Below are 499 nucleotides of genomic sequence, written 5' to 3'. Positions count from 1 at the left end.
GTAATCAGAAATTCAAACATTAGAATATGATACAACGTTCCCATAGAGTTGATCAAAGTGAAGAATATTTTTTAGGTAATTCAGAGATAAATTCAACCAATGGGATGGTCCGGCACAACCATAATAAAAAAAAGTTTTTTTTTTTCGACTTTTCAGGGGTGCCCGTACCCCAAAAGGAGGGATGCCCCATTTAAATTATACATGAGACAAACCACAATTTTATACTCTATAACATGCAAAAGAAATGAACTATATATTTACAACCATTTTTTTTTTTTAATGATCTAACAAGCAGAGCAAGGTAGGCTTTTCTCAGGAGGGTCTACTTCACAAATATTCAGCCTAACTCAAGGAACACTCTGACCCCTAAGGATCTATACTTCATGAATCTTGTTTGCTCAGCTATGAATACCTGTTTAAAGTATGGACCCTCCTTATGACAGCCTTACTACACACGAGACCTCAGATCTTGCAATTATGATAAAAATCTAACTCTGCT

General features: G+C 35.3%; 1 protein-coding gene across 1 annotated transcript in view; it reads right to left on the bottom strand.

The window, feature by feature from the left end:
* LOC119594037 (uncharacterized protein DDB_G0283697-like) overlaps positions 1–499 on the bottom strand; it is a gene marked incomplete in the record, with an annotated part of 31,250 nt that overhangs the window by 14,699 nt on the left and 16,052 nt on the right.

The sequence above is a fragment of the Penaeus monodon genome, chromosome 33 (genome assembly GCF_015228065.2).
Source record: "Penaeus monodon isolate SGIC_2016 chromosome 33, NSTDA_Pmon_1, whole genome shotgun sequence".
Classification (NCBI taxonomy): Eukaryota; Metazoa; Arthropoda; class Malacostraca; order Decapoda; family Penaeidae; genus Penaeus; species Penaeus monodon.
The sequence above is the reverse complement of the archived record's forward strand: the minus strand, read 5'-3'. Positions and strand labels throughout refer to the sequence as shown.